Genomic DNA, 16,095 nt, shown 5'->3' on the forward strand with positions numbered 1-16,095 from the left:
GGTCACAATTACGATGACTTCCTGGTGGACACACCCAACAGACACCTTTTGGTCTTCCTCTCATGTGGCTTTCCCTTCATCCGAATGCCCTTTCTTGATTTCTGTTTTATCACACACTCCTGACCTGGCTTCTCCCCATCTAGCTCTTCCTCTGTGTCCTGTGGGTTTTTTCTTGTTGATCTCATTCATTCCCACAGTTTTGGGCACCTCCTCTATAAGTGCTAATTACTCCCTTCATTCGGATCCAACGGGATTGCCACTTGTGTATATCCCATGCCCACCACAAAATCAACCAGTCTGAAATGCAACTGTCCATCTTCCCACCCCAAGTCTTCCCCTGTATTCTCTTTCCTTTATTAGTGCCAAACTATTCAAGCCAGAAACCTGAAGTTATCTTGGCACCTCACACATCCTATCGATCAATCACCAAGTCTATGGCTTCTATCTCCTAAACATGGCTCAATTACATTAACTTTTCTCTACCTTCACTGCATTTTTTTTTATTTCATATAGGCCACATTTATCTTCAGGGAACTACAACACTTGCCAACCTTGCCCTTCCAATCTGAATTGCCGGACAAATGTTTTTTAGAAGAGTAAAAAATATCTGAATACATTATTCCTCTGGGTAAAACCTTTCAATGGCTCCCCACTGATCTGAGAATAAAGCCCACCATCCTATCTTCCCCCATGATCAGGCCTCAGCGGACTTCTCCCTCGTCCGCCATGCTCTGGCCATGGAGTTCACCCTTATCTTTGCCACCTCCGTCCCCATACAATGTTCCCCTGCCCTGAATCACTTATACTTCTCCCACCCGCCTACCTGGCAAACTCCTCCTCAACACTTAGGACTCGCCTTAGATGCATTTCTTCAGGAAGCCTTCCTGGTCTCTCCAATTTGCCTGGAATGTACTTTCTTCCCCATTATAATCCTTAGCATATCCATCTGTATGTTCCTGCTGACGTGTCTCTGTCTCACAGCACAGGGAGAATTCTGTGGCAGCAAGAACAGTCTGTCCTGCCCTTTGTCAGAACACACTCAGCACCTACCGAGTGTCTGGCTCACAGTATGACTTCAATAAATATTTATGAAAAGAAGAAAAGAGAGAGGGAGGGAGGAAGAGTGGGGGAGATGGGGAGAGAACAATCAGCCAAAACCTGAGAGCACAGGTCAGGCTACAGCAAAGCTTCACCATGTTTTATCATATATGTAACATACATGGACACATATACAAACACACAGGCCCTTTTGCTGGGAAGTGAAGGCACTTACTGCCCGGTGTGGGTAAAGACACAACACTGATTCATGGCTGCCTCCCACCCCACCCCCACCCTCGCCACATTCAGCTGGTCCTCAGGGTCTCTCAGCTGCTGCGGTTCCCTCACCACAAAAGCTGTGGAACTCAAGGCTGTTCTTCAAAGAGCTGGCCCCTCTCCTTGGTGATGTCCACCCTGTTGTCTCTCAGAAGTCCTCTATGCCTCTAGGCTGTTTCAAACTCTGCTCTCCCAGTAGAAGGTTCTTTTCAGCATCCCCCATTCCTGGCTTCCTATGAGAAGCTCTGGAGTAACCGTTTGTCGATGCAAATAAACTCTGAACAACCTACCAAAAGCCCACTGGCCCTTCTGAAATAAGAATTAGACACATGTGGTAGCCCTGTGGAGTCAGATCTGTGGTAGGAAAACGTACATTAATGCCTCAGTTTGCCAGTGTTCTTCAGTAATGAAATGTCCCACGTACGTATACTTTCCAGATAACTGAAGTTAAAAACCCCTTAACTTACTGGAAGCACTTTATTTTCATTAACGTCCTTCAAAAAGCTTTACATCATCTTTCTGCCTTCTTAGAGCGTAAACCAGCCCAGTTTGAATTTTATGACTCTTAACAGATACGACCAGAGGCCGACAGAAAGCAGCAGTGCGCTCAGAGTTCACAGGCCAGGCCTGGGCGGCCTGCAGGGAGCGTGATTCCTGCGCTTCGCTTCTCAACGTGGGGCTGTCAGGAGATCACGTCTCACACACAGCCCTCTGCCGTTCACAGCTCCTTTTCTTCTGCTTTCCTTCTGCTAACCCAGACACCAGAGAGTCAGGTTTGTTTCAAAAGTTGGCAAAAACTAGAGTTATTGACTCAGTGAGGGAGCGAAGTCGCAGACTCTGTGTCAGCCACACTCTGGGGGCTGCCTCTGACCTGTGCTGCACGCATGAAGCTGGACAGGCCATGTCGGCGTGTTCTGTAACATTTGCTGGTCAGTCTCAGAAAGCTGAAGGTTACCGATCTTTCAAGGGTAGCAACTGTACGTGGCTCTACTTTAAAGCTAAAGTACAAGCACTTTAAAAAAAAAAATGCATTGTATAAAATAAAGTTTCACAGAGATGTTCAAGGGTCCACGACTGTTTCAATTTAAGAATTTACATGTGTCTTTTAACTACTTTAAAGACTGTAATTAAAATCTACTCTCAGCTGAAACCGGTTTGGCTCAATAGTAGAGCATCAGTCAGTCTGCGGACTGAAAGGTCCCAGGTTCGATTCCAGTCAAGGGCATGGACATTGGTTACGGGCACATCCCCAGTAGGGGGGTGTGCAAGAGGCAGCTGGTCGATGTTTCTCTCTCATCGGCATTTCTAGCTCTCTACCCCTCTCCCTTCCTCTCTGTAAAAAATCAATAAAATATTTTTTTTTTAATCTACTCTCAAACTTGTTACAGAGAGGTTAGCCCATGGAAACCCTGCTGTACTAAACTTGCAAGTTAGTCTGGAGGCAGTCTTTGGAGGGACAACCTACTCCTGCCGTTTATGTGGAATTAAAGAGTCCGTTTAACTTTCAGACAGAGATGGAAAAGTGAAGGGGGAGGCGGAGAGGCTATGATTTGCAACTGCTTTCCTGTGAGTACGTGAATTTCCTTCACACCTGATGCTAGGTGTGAAATTCCCTCACCACTCCTCCCTCTCTTAAATTCATGAAGGAAATTCCCTCACTTACCACTCCTCCCTCTCATTTGGAAGTATCATTTCATGAAAATAATCTAATTGTTCTCATCGTTGGACATTACAATGAGAAAACTGATGGATCTGAACTTACAAAGTACATGCATATAAATAAAACACCGCTTTTATATGCTAGATCCAGGGGTGGGGGATCTTTTTCTCGCAAGGGCCATTTGGATATTTAAAACATCATTTGAGGGTCATACAAAATTGTCAACTTAAAAATTAGTCGGCTACATTTGCGGAAACCGGTTTGGCTCAGTGGATAGAGCGTCAGCCTGCGGACTCAAGGGTCCTGGGTTCGATTCTGCTCAAGGGCATGTACCATGGTTGCGGGCACATCCCTGGTAAAGGGTGAGCAAGAGGCAGCTGGTCGATGATTCTCTCTCATTGATGTTTCTAACTCTCTATCCCTCTCTTTTCCTCTCTGTAAAAAGTCAATAAAATATATCTTTTTAAAATTAGCCTGCTATATTTGGGTAAACATTTAATTACCTCACCCCTAATGCCTTGGCAGGGCCAGACCTAATGATTTCCTGGTCTTTATATTGTCGGATGTTCCCCATCCCTGGCTACACAAAAAAAGTGAGCTCTCTCTCACCTGCCAGCTCCCCTGGGACTCCTGCTGCAGGGGCTGTGCTCCCTCATGCCATGGCCACGTTGGGCTCTGCACAGGGACTAATGGCTGTAGTCCAGCCTGAAGGCTGAGCCACGCCCAATGCAACATGGAACAGAGACTCCTGACACTGGCCCTGCTTCTGACTCTGCTGCACTCCCAGCTGTGCCTTTTCCAGGACTGGCTTAAGGTGCAACCCGGGGGATGTAACTTGATGCAGATAAACCCTTCTTCCACATTCCATCCCCCCATGGGGCCTTCTGAAAGTGCTGCTTTTAGCTGCACCCCAAGAACCCCGCTCCTGCCAATGGCAGGGCAGTTTCATCCTCCTGCATCCGGATATAGGATTAGAGAAGCAACGCATTTTAAAACTATAAATGCTACTATGTATTGTAGATGCCACTATACAGTTCCTTCTAGCTCTTTCCAGATACTGTGTTTAAATGGTTGTAGGTTTTCCTAAAATAAATATCTTGAATAGAAATCTTAAGGAAAGAAGATTTCTTCACCAAGCCTGGATGAAGGACATATCTCATTCTTTAAAGAATGTACAATAGAACAGAAGGCACCGGGGCATGAGAAATGGGTGTTCAAAGAGAACCAGGAAAAACATCTTTTAAAAAACATACAAAAGAAGGGGTGGACTAATTGATATATGAATAAATTTTCTAGAAAATATAGCCAAATGTGAAAATGTGACATATACTACACTGGAAGCTGGTGGAGAGATCTGACGAATATTGTGAAATCCTTTAAGCATCATAATTAGAAGTCTCTTTGCTGAAGTATTCAAAAATTGGATGAAATGTGTGAGTCAAGACTAAGCTGGCAGCTGCAACATATCCATGAAATGCTATATTCAAAGTAAACAGAAAGAATCAAGATAGTAACAGAAGACTACATCTGACACAGCTAAGTTAGATTTCAGAAAGACATCCAACTTTTTTTATCCGGTGAGATTCAGTTGGTAGGAATATATAATACTAGTAGGAAAAGTTACATGCAAGCTAGTAGACCCCAGCTGATTCGAGTGAAGACAGCAGTGTAAGCAAGTGGCAACCTCCACAAAGGTAGTGATGAGAAAGGACACACGGGACAAGGGCAGAATCCAAGGCCTCTCACCTTTTATCCAGAGTCATGACAGCATAGGAGTCATATTGCCTGGGTTTGAATCTGGCTCTTCCACCTCATAGCTGTGTGTCTTTGGGCAGGTTTCTGAACCTCTCTGCCTCAATTTCTCATTTGTAAAATGGACATAATGATAACACTCCTTATGCTTGTTCCAAAACTAACACTTGTAAAGTATTTCAAACAATGTCTGGCTTATAGTAGGCACTCAATAAAATTATTAATAAAAGTAATTTTACTATTATTATTAACAGTAGTTTTACTATTATTACTACTCTCTCTTTGCCTTACTACAAAGTGACTTAACCTGTGTCTCACTGCCTTCATCTCTCTAATGAGAACAATCCCTATCTAGAACAAAATACTCCTGGATCTCTCAGAAGGTTGTTACTAGGACCACATGCAAGAGCTTTATAAATGGAAACTACTATAAATGTGAAATACTACTATACCACTTAAATGCATAAAATGAAGGTCTTTATGGATTTCTTTATTGTAAATCTGTATTAACACAGTGGTTCTCAACCACTCTCCCCAGAGGACCTCTGGCAATAGGCAATGTCAGAAGACATTTTGGGTCGCTGAAATGGGAAGAGGAGTGGGGAGACAGGTACTAGGGCATCTAGTGGGTAGAGGCCAGAGATGCTGCTAAACGTCCCACTATGCACACCCACCGAAACAAAGTCTTCCCCTGTTAAAAACGTCATTAGGGCTGAGGTTGAGAAACCCTAAATAATAGGTATAAATCTCTAATGTTAGAGAAGGCCACTAATTTTGACTGCTAGCTCTTTCTAACCAACTACTAATCTTTGTTTTCATTCTCATCCCCTGACAGAGTCCAACAGCCCACCATCTCTTCCTGGTCCTTTGCAGGTCAGTTCCTTCTGTCTGAGTCTTCTCTCTCACAAGCACGTAATTCTTCCCTATCTAGCTCTTTGTTTACCTAACTACTGTTATGCTTCCACTCAATCTAGAAAATGTGAGAGCTGAACTCAGGTGTCAAAATAATTTGTTATTACAGCATTATTTCCATAGGGCTCTGTAGAAAAGAGTTCATAGACCAGGCCTGGATGCTATATTTGAAAGGCCAGCTTACAAAAAGCGGACCCTTGGCTGGTGCCCAAGATCCCGGATTTGGGGAGGAGTCCCACCACCATTAACTGACCAGAGTGGCACCCGGTGCCTAAGCTGTTTGTGCAAACACTGTGGTTTATGCTGAACACTTGCTTCCTTCTGGGAGTCCAGAATGTGGGTATCTGCCAGGCAGAAGGTACTTCTGTGAACAGCCGCTATTAAAAACCCTGGAAACTGAGTCTTTAACAAGCTTTGTTGGTTGGCAACACTTGACACATGTTGTCATGACTCACTGCTGGGGGGATGAAGCACGCCCTGTGTGGTTTTTCTGGAAGAGGGCTCTGAAAGCTTGCTTCTGGTGTCATCTGGACTCCGCACACACACCTGTTCCCTTTGATGATTTTGCTCTGTGTCTTTTCACTGTAATAAGTCAGAGCCCTGAGTACGACTCTATGCTGTCCTGTGAGGCCTCCGAGAGAATCATCAAAGCTAGGGTGATCTTAAGGACCCCCACCGAGGCCCCTTTGTGCCTAAGAACAAAACATTCATGCCTAGCCGGTGTGTTCATAGTGGCATTGACCTATGCACTAGGAGATCACAGCTCCTTTTCTGGTCAGGGCACGTGCCCAGGTTATGGGCTCATTCCCCAGTAGGGGATGTGAAGGAGGCAGCCGATCAATGATTCTCTCTCATCATTGATGTTTTTATCTCTCCCTCTCCTTCCTCTCTGAAATTAATAAAAATATATTTTTTAAAAAGAACATATCATTAATGAAAAAATTGCATTAACTTTTGTTTTAAATATCTTGCCTATGTGTTGTTGTTTTTTGTTGTTTTTTTAATATATTTCATTGATTTTTTACAGAGAGGAAGAGAGAGGGATAGAGAGTTAGAAACATCGATGAGAGAGAATCATCGATCAGCTGCCTCTTGCGCACCCCTTACTAGGGATGTGCCTGCAACCAAGGTACATGCCCTTGACCAGAATCGAACCCGGGACTTTTCAGTCCACAGGCCAACGCTCTATCCACTGAGCCAAACCGGTTTCAGCTATGTGTTGTTTTTTTAATGCAACTTCATCTCTTAACAACATTTAAAAGGCAAAAGTTTTGGCCTCACATTATTAAACTGGCCTTTCAGCTCTGCCTTTCTGGGTTAGAAAAAGACGTGATGACTATTCTCTGGACCATCTTTTCACGTTCTGGTTTAACCAAGAAAGCAATTTTGTCCACGGGCCCAAATCACAACTGTATTGAATGGTTGGAAGATGACAGAAAATTTAAACATAATTTTAAACATAAAATCTAAACAACTTCATTTTGTAGTCACAATTGTTTCCTATCATTCAAAAATACCTTTAAAGAATGAAAAAATAAAACATTTTTAAATAAATAGACCCTGACAGAGATTACCACCACCAGATCTTTTATGAAGCTGTTTATAAAGGATGCTCTTCAGCAAGAAAAAAAAAAAAGTAATTCCAAAAGGATAAGCTAAAATGCAAAAAAGGAATGGTAAGTAAACAAAATGGTAAATGCACATGTGCACACATTGTGTAGAATAAAAATAATGTGTACTATGGTTTTTTATGACAAAATTAAAATATTGGACAATAATGAGATGGAAAGGTAGAATGAAAATTAGAATATTCTAAAATCACTCTATTCTTCATGAGAAATGTTACATATTATTGAATTTTAGACTTTGCTTACATAAATGTAATAACATTTCAAGGACAACCACAAAGAATGAAAATATAGTACATAAATTCAAATACTACAGAAGGGAAAAAATATATTTTTTAAATCAAATTATCTCAGTATAATAAAAAATAAAAGAGAGTGGTAAGGGAAAAAAACAAAAAATAAACAGGACAAACAGAAATTTAACAATTGGAAGAAATAATTTAATAATGACAAAAATCTAAATGGGTTAAATTTGCCAGCTACAAGACCAATATTGTAATACTTTTTAAATCTACTAAAAATGTCTATATTAATATGACACAATACATGTTTTAAAAAGAAAGGCATTATTAAGAATAGAGGTGCTATATAATGGGCAAGGTTCACTTCACCAAAAAAGTATCATCCTAATGTAAATGAATATCTGGGAAAAAATGTGAAATGTGTGAATGTGTGTTGTGTATACGTGTGTGTGTGTGTGTGTGTGTGTGTGTGTGTGTGTATCAAATATGCAAAATATGGAGTTTGTGACAATATTAGTAATGTTGCTACACCAAGGTGATATTCAACTTACCTAACAACCAGCATATCATAGGTATCAGCAATCAGAAAGAATGCCCACTGTGAATGACTGGCAAGACTCACCAGTGTACACTGATGACGGCCAGCCTGCCTCCAAGGGCTCCCACATGCAGGAAAAAGCAGGATACCAGTGTGTGCCATGAAGAATGAGAACAGAATGATAAAAGGGAAGAAAACCTTCTCTTTTACGATATTGACTCTTTATTCATGGACTCCTACCCCATCCCAGAGGCTGCCTGCATTGGCCAGATGGCATGGGAAAGGAAACAGCATGGAACTGGGACTGGGGCAGAGAGGCAGGATGAGCAGGGACTGGGAGAAGGACTATGGCCAGACTGGATCAACCATCTCATACCAAACATAAGTAACAACCACCAGCACTACAACAAACTTCAGGAAGAAAAGGTGTTGGGCCAGAGGGGCCCAAGGAGGGTTTCCAATGGCAAAGGTGCCACAGGCACAAACACCGCCTGAAGACACACAAGCCAGGCCTGGCTATGAAGATTGGACCACACCTTACCTACTCATGAAGGGATGGGGAACCCCAAGTGCTAGCTAGAGGCTAATTCCAGCATGTCATAAATACAAGTTTCATCAAAAGGTTGATGGAACCTTGAGGCTTCAGCAGAACTGAAGATACATATTATTGTCTATGGAATAGCAGAAGGCATTTCCTCAAACCTGAAGATCTGCATCTATTATTGCCTGTTACCAGACAGCTGAGGGTGTCTTAATCTACATGTTATTGCCTTCTGCTGGCCAAATACAACCTGAACAACCGAAGGCAGTTCCCCCAATCTGACAATGCCTACTGTATACCAAACTTACCTTTGATATGTATATCTACTTTGCTTTAGGGCAATTTATTTAATATGTTAATAAAGAGCAAGGGGTCCAGAGATTTAGAGAACTTGGTTACTGAAGCTAAGCCCTCCTCTGGCTCCCCCATGGATTACAAATTTGTATTATATTTCTAGTCTCTTTATTAATTTACCCCACAGCGCCTTCTCCAGATTCCTGATGCTGGATATCATCCTAGCATTACGAAAGGACAGATGAGATGGAACAGCTTCAGATAGAAATGTGAACGGGTGCATTTACATCTACGTTGCACTGCATTCCCTAAAAATCCAAATGTTAATGGACTTATTCAAAGAAGACCTCCTCCAATACTTAGAAAATGTAAACTGAAGCCAGCTCCAAGATGCCACAGCAAGAATGTGTGGCTGCCTGAACTCACTTTGCCAGACACATCAGGGAAGTTCTACCATTTCCTGTCCTGCCTGATTCCACATCTCAGAGGCCTGAATACCCAAAAGCCAAGCGCTGGGTTTTCTTCCCTTCGTTCTCCAAGGGCCAGGCATGTGTGCCCTCGCATTCCTAGTCTTCACTTATATTTAATTGCCTAAAAGAAAATCTTAAAACTCACATTCATTGTATTGGAAAGAATTTTGCTTCTTGGTTTAAGAGCCATAAAGGAAAATGGCAATATGAGAGAAGGAGAAAACCAGGAAGTTTTTTCCTTTTTAGAAATTTCATAACTATTAATAATTTGTAAAAATAACCTGACTTGTTTTATCTTTTCAGGTGTGTAAAATTGTATAAATTAAGAAACTCTCATGATCAGATGATAACATGAATAAATGAACAATCCTTCGTTATTTCTACTAATACTTCTGTTTGAATGCTGCCAGGGGAATCACCATTTAATAGGTAGAGGCATTTTAGCATATTATTATTTTTACATATGGGTGTCAATCTGGAAATGTGAGCATTTTTTATGTAAATAGATCCCCTGAAATAAAAAATCTGTTAGTAGATTATTAACACTATTCAACATCAGCCAAAGATATTATAATTCTAACTCATATGCTTTCAGAATCTCCGGGTTTCGGAGACTGCTTTCACTATCTTCCTATGCCATGGATGTGCTGTCTATTCACAGATTTCCTTACACGGCCATCATCTGCTTAATTCTACCACTAATCTTCCCTGTAGCACCTCTAGAAACATGGTTGCAAAAACATCAATTTTTATATTTTAAAAAACGTGAATTAGAGCAAGTAAATGGGGAACTCTCTTCAGAAAGGAGGCTTATGAGAGCTGCTGGTAGATCACACAAAAGGGAAAAATGGATTATGATAATGCAGACCTCCGAACGTGAAATACAAGCCCCAGCTGAAAGGAGGAACAGAAGGAGATCGCTCGCTCTCTAAAGAGCAGTCAATAACCTGTCTAACGATTTACCAAGTTCTCTTTCTGGCTGGAAGGGTCAAGCAACTTGCCACCTTTTCATTTACTTCCTCCGCAGGACTCCATTGTAACTTTTATCCTGTGTTTACAAAAGAGGGGGCATTATCAAAGGGATTACTCGGTAAACCTGACCCACCACTCCATGAAATGCTCATCAGCTCTTGGAACATGACGCCTAGATTTTGAATTACAGTGTCAAACATGAGAAATTAACACACACACACACACACACACACACACACACACACAGCCCTAAATGTTGTTTTAAAAAAAATATGAGCTTGTGGAAAACTATTTCACCTGCTGTTGCCAATATTGACCATGGGAACGTATAAGCAGGGAAGGGCACGTGTCTGAGTGGCTCTGTGGTGGGTGCCTCGGGACACCAAATGGCACTGGTGGTTACAGCCAAGAGGAACACATGCAGATTTGGGACTCAAGTACCTCACACATTACTATAGTCTGAAAATATTCAAAACAAAGTCTGTATAAACACAGAACATTAGGCCACATTATATTCCTTTGTTTAAAAATACTAAATATAGTATCTATAGTAAATGTTCTGTATCAATAAAAATAATTGTTCAAAACCTAAAGAAGGGAAAAGCATTAAATAATCCTATTTTTAAGAAATGATCTAGGAAAAACTAAAAATGTAATATTACACTGGTGTGCATTTTCTGTAAAAATGCTGTGGACATGGATAAATGTATGGCTGATAAATAAGTCAAATAAGTTGTGAGAAACTAATAATAATAATAATAACAGAAACAACTTCTACTGGCACAATGGTCTATATTTAGCTCATGTGCTACCTCCTGGGCTCAGGGCAGACATCACTAATCACACATTTTATCTGAAGGGCCAGAAAATATTTATCATTCTTCTGAACATTCCAGGCAACCACCACCAAACATCCTGGACCACAGGCTAAGCCTCCCTACCCTACAGACTACATCTACCTGACAACTTGCAAATCAGTTGTTTCTTAACCTTTCAGAGCACAGCATGGCACAGGCTGACAGGTGTCAGAGGGAAGGGGAGAGGGGCTGGAAGAGATTAACCAAAGAACTTATATACATGCTAGAGGCCCGGTGCGTGAAATTCAGGCACAGGTAGGGTCCCGAGGCCTGGCCGGTGATCAGGGCCGATCTGTGGGGTGATGGGCAGGGCGTTCAGGAGGCCCCCAGTGGCATCTGTCTTGGCTGGCCTTGTGCCACCCACTTACTAGCTCCGCCCCCCTCACCCCCCCGCCACTGGTCACCTCCCTCTGCAGGGCAACTGGCAGGGCCCCCACTGGCACCCACCTTGACTGGCCTGGGGCCTGAGGGCTGAGGGCAGCTCCTGAGTTGAGTGTCTGCCCCCTGGTTGTCAGGGTGCATCGTAGTGACCAGTTGTCCTGCCGTTCAGTCGATTTGCATATTGGGCTTTTATTGTATAGGATATGCATAACACTTACACACTGATAATAGTAAAGGCCTAGGGTGGGGTAGGAACCAGGTGGAGGGGAACAATGAGGGGAAAATGGGGGAAATGTAATACTCTCAACAACAAAGTTATTTTTTTTTAATATCAAGGAATTAGAATCTAACACTTGTTCCTCCACTATGCAATTACAGAAATTTTATGGAGAGGGAGAACTCTTCAACACACTTCAGGTTGTTCAAATTATGTACATTAAATTCATCTAATCTGATTTTTAAGAATAGCCAAACTGAGGTAAAAGAAAGGAATTTATCCCAGAATTGGCATCTTTCACATCAGTATGGCATGTGTTAAAGAAAATGAACTAAATGTCATAAACAACACTGTCAACTATTGAGTCCTTGTCTGTCCCCTTAGCCTCTTCAAAGCAACTCACTAAGTGAGCCACATTACTTTCCTAGGTACTTCAAGACAGAATCTAACCACAAAATAGATCAACTCTCCTTTAAATGGACATTTTCTGGCTATTGATTATATAATTAAACTAAAACCCAACAGGTCATTAGACTTCTGCTGTGTTCAGTGATTTGGATCCAGCTTTAAGCCTTTTCCAACACAGGTTAATGGCACAGGAAGAAAAGAAGGACTTTGTGAGAGGTCTGAAGTGTCATATTTTTAAAGGGAACATAGTCATTACCTTCCACCTTGTACATGTTAGCTTCAGTATGTTTTACTCACATAAATAACTAAGAACCTCCTATCCAAAACCCAATAGAAATATTTTTTAAATGTACACACATACCTCACATTTACTAATAGTAAGTTTTCATCACCCACCCAGAATGTGGGCTTAAATAGAAATTAAGTTATGTAAGGAAAATAGAGTTCCATTCCTGGTACTCTTTAGTTCAGGACTGAGACAACAATTGCATTTTCCAAACTACATATATGATTCCCCATGAGGATTTTTTTCATAATCTACACCTTTAGTGCTGTTTTCATAAGATTACGTTTTGTAGGATCAATCTATAAACAAAGCACAGAAATTTTAACTATGACTACTACACATATGTAAATGTTATAAATACGAAGCTTTTAATTGCTAAAATGTTAAATATCAATAGGAAAAAAAAGCTGTCCCTAATAATTTTAAGAGTATAAAGGACCATCTTCTTACACCACATACAAGAATAAACTCAAAATGAATTAAAAACTTAACTGTAAGATTTGAAAACATAAAAATCCTAGAAGGAAAGATATGCAATAAAATTTCTGATACTTAGCAACATTTTTTTTCTGACACATCTTCTTAGGCAATAGAAACAAAATAATAAACAAAAGGGAGTACATCAAACTAAAAAGTTTTGCACAGCAAAGGAACCATCAATAAAAGGAAAAGGCAACCTACTGAATGGGAGAACATATTCACCAATAATGCATCTGATAAGGGGCTAATATCCAAAATTTATTTTTAAAACTCAAACATTTTAACACAAAAAAATAAATTAAACTATAAAATGAGTAAAGAATCTGAATAGACACTTCTCCAAAGCAGACATACAGATGGCCAATAGGCATATGAAAGATGCTTAATATCACTTATCATCAGAGAAATGCAAATCAAAACCACAATGAGATACCACCTGTAAGAATGGCTTTTTTAATATATAAACAACCAGTGCTGGCGAGGATAGAAAGAAAAGGGAACCTTCAGGCATTGTTGGAATGCAGAATGGTGCAGCAATTGTGAAAAACAATAAAGAGTTTCCTCAAAAATAAAATATGGAATTGACTTATGACCCAGGGATTCCACTTCTGGGTACAAATCCAAAGAAATCCAAAACACTAATTCAAAAGAATGATGCATCCCTATGTTCCCTGCAGTGTTATTTACACTAACCAAGATATGGAAGCAACCCAAGTGTCCATCAATAGATGGATAGATAAAAAGTTGTGATACAGCCCAGCCGATGTGGCTCAGTGGCTGATAATACACCTATGAACCAGGAGGTCATGGTTCGATTCCTGGTCAGGGCATATGCCTGGGTTGCAGCTCAATCCCCAGTGAGGGGTGTGCAAGAGGCACCCAATTGATGATTCTCTCATCATTGATGTTTCTATCTCTCTCTCTCTCTCTCTCTTCCTCTCTGAAATCAACTTAAAAAAAATTTAAGTTGTAGTGCATACATACAATGAATATTACTTGGCCATAAATAAAAGAATGAAATTCTACCATTTGTGACAGTATGGATGGACCTAGAGGGTATTATGCTCCATGAAATAAGTCAGTCAGAAAAAGGCAAAAACTATATGATTTCGATTATATGTAGAATATAATGAACAAAATAAGTAAGCAACACAATTAAAATAGACTCGTAGATTCAGAGAACAAAACTGATGATTGCCAGAGGGGATAATTTTGTAGGGATGAGTGGAAAAGGTGAAGGGAGTAAGAAGTACAGACTGGAAGTTACAGAGCAGTCACAGAGTTGTAAAGTTCAGTATAGGGAATATAGTCAAGCTATCGTAATAATAAAAGTATAATATGCTAATTAGAACAGACAGCCAACAACCTTCAGGACGAAGCCAGGGCTGTGAGGGCCGAGGCAAGACTCCACATCTGTGAGGGCTGAGTCCCTTGCACGAATTTCATGCATCAGGCCTCTAGTAACATTATAATAACTATGTAATGTATGGTGCCAGGTGGGTACTGGGAAAATTGAGGGAACACTTTTTAAAGTATATAATTTTCTAACCGCAATGCTGTACACCTGAAACTAATACAAAATAAAATTGAATGCAAACTATAATTTAAAAAATAAAAAATTTTAAAAAGGAAGAAGTAGATATAAAAAATATTTTTTGAGAGTGCAGGCATCTTCAAACTACGGCCCGCGGGCCACATGCGGCCCGCAGAGGAGTCTGATCCGGCCCACCAGGTTTTTTGGGCAGTGAGCGCAGCCAAGGTGTTACAGTAGGAATTAGTAGTTCATATAGTCCGGCCCTCCAGCTCTCTGAGGGACCGTGATCTGGCCCCCCACTTTAAAAAGTTTGAGGACGCCTGGTTTAAAGGAATCCTGAGACCAAAAAATATTGAGAATCACTAGTTTAAGCCACTATTAGTGAAATATTCTGTGACTTTAAATCATGAATATTCCTAATTGACAAAATTGTTTACTGGACTGAAGTCAAAGTTACACATTTCAAGAACTCTAATTTTAGACTAGGTTTTGCTTACTCAGGAAATCCACAAAGTTCAGATAAGGCAAATAATTTGAATGTTTTGCTTTAAAAAATATTTAATAATTTCCGTCTACATTTTAAGATTCTAAATCAGTAAGGTTCAATTTAATGACTGGGGTACTTATTAATTGTCAGGAAAAAAACCATTGGTTAGTATTAAATAATTTAGATTTTAATCACTTTACTTATTATTATTTCATTTTCAATAACTGATTTTTCCTGGGACTCCAAACCCCACAGTCCCCAATGCAGCCTTTACATTCAGTTTATATTCAGTTGTCTTTTTTTGGACTCTGAACAGCCTGCCAGCTTTGATCTAGAGCTACACATGCTCCCTGTGTCACAGCTTACTTACAGAGATACTTTGGCATCAATACCGCATAGTTCTGTGAAGACAGATAAAGGCAATGCCACCTTGCCAATAAAATGGGGAGAAGATTTAGGCTATGTGGAAAAAGCCCTGGAGAAAAGGGAGAACTTTGAGTTGAAAGAAAAATTGCTCTTACTAAAAAAAAATAATAAAAAAATTGAAAAGGTTATTCTAATTTAGTTTATGGCCTTTTACTACCAACTTTCAGCCCATTCTTAAATTCATTTCACTTAAAATAACGAGGACATCAACACACAGAGTTTTACTGCACTCCCTTTACTCTGAAAGATCTAACAGCAATAAAAACTTACACTTATTGAGCACTTACTGTGCTACCAGCAATTACTCTAAAGGACTTCAGTTTAATATCTCATTCAATCCCCCCACCAAACCAAAGAGACAGGTGCTCTGATAGCATAGCTAGGAAGTGGAGGACACAGCAAACTAACACAGGTCTGTCCCACCAGTGGTGTGCTGGAGCCAGCTCATACTAGCTTGTGAGAGCAGATGGTTAAATTTGGGAAATTTTGTGAGCAAGTTACTTAAAACAGCCATTTTAAATTAAATTATATAAACTTAATTTAATTATGATTAAATGAATTATGTTACAAGCAAAGGTGATACTCAAATCTCATCATTTCCTAATTATTTTACCACACTATAGCATAGTCTATCCTCTTGCCATTGTTATTGACATCTGCTGCATCTGTAAAGGAAAAGGATTATATAATGCACGC

General features: G+C 40.4%; 1 protein-coding gene across 2 annotated transcripts in view; it reads right to left on the reverse strand.

Annotated features, from left to right (window-relative positions):
• The window catches only part of NEBL (nebulette), a 364,126-nt gene that overhangs the window by 234,318 nt on the left and 113,713 nt on the right, over window positions 1–16,095 (reverse strand). The gene's annotated exons all lie outside the window — the stretch shown is intronic.

The sequence above is a fragment of the Pipistrellus kuhlii genome, unplaced genomic scaffold, assembly GCF_014108245.1.
Source record: "Pipistrellus kuhlii isolate mPipKuh1 unplaced genomic scaffold, mPipKuh1.p scaffold_m20_p_1, whole genome shotgun sequence".
Classification (NCBI taxonomy): domain Eukaryota; kingdom Metazoa; phylum Chordata; class Mammalia; order Chiroptera; family Vespertilionidae; genus Pipistrellus; species Pipistrellus kuhlii.